Raw genomic sequence first — 230 nt, 5'->3', positions numbered from 1 at the left:
ATCTTGATTGTAGTCGTGTGAGAGACTATTAACCAGAACCCAGCTAAGCTGCTTCCGGATTCATGACCTACAAAAACTGTGACATAATAAATGTATGTTCTTCTCAGACACTAAGTTTTGGAGTAAATTGTTATGCAGAAATAGCAAACTAACATACTTGGCTTGCTGGCAGGGCAATCAGACTGAGTCATGGAAAGTGTGTTTGAGATGTAGAAATGAGAATATAGTGA

This window comes from Equus asinus, chromosome 16 (genome assembly GCF_041296235.1).
Source record: "Equus asinus isolate D_3611 breed Donkey chromosome 16, EquAss-T2T_v2, whole genome shotgun sequence".
NCBI lineage: Eukaryota > Metazoa > Chordata > Mammalia > Perissodactyla > Equidae > Equus > Equus asinus.
Note: the sequence above shows the minus strand (reverse complement) of the source record.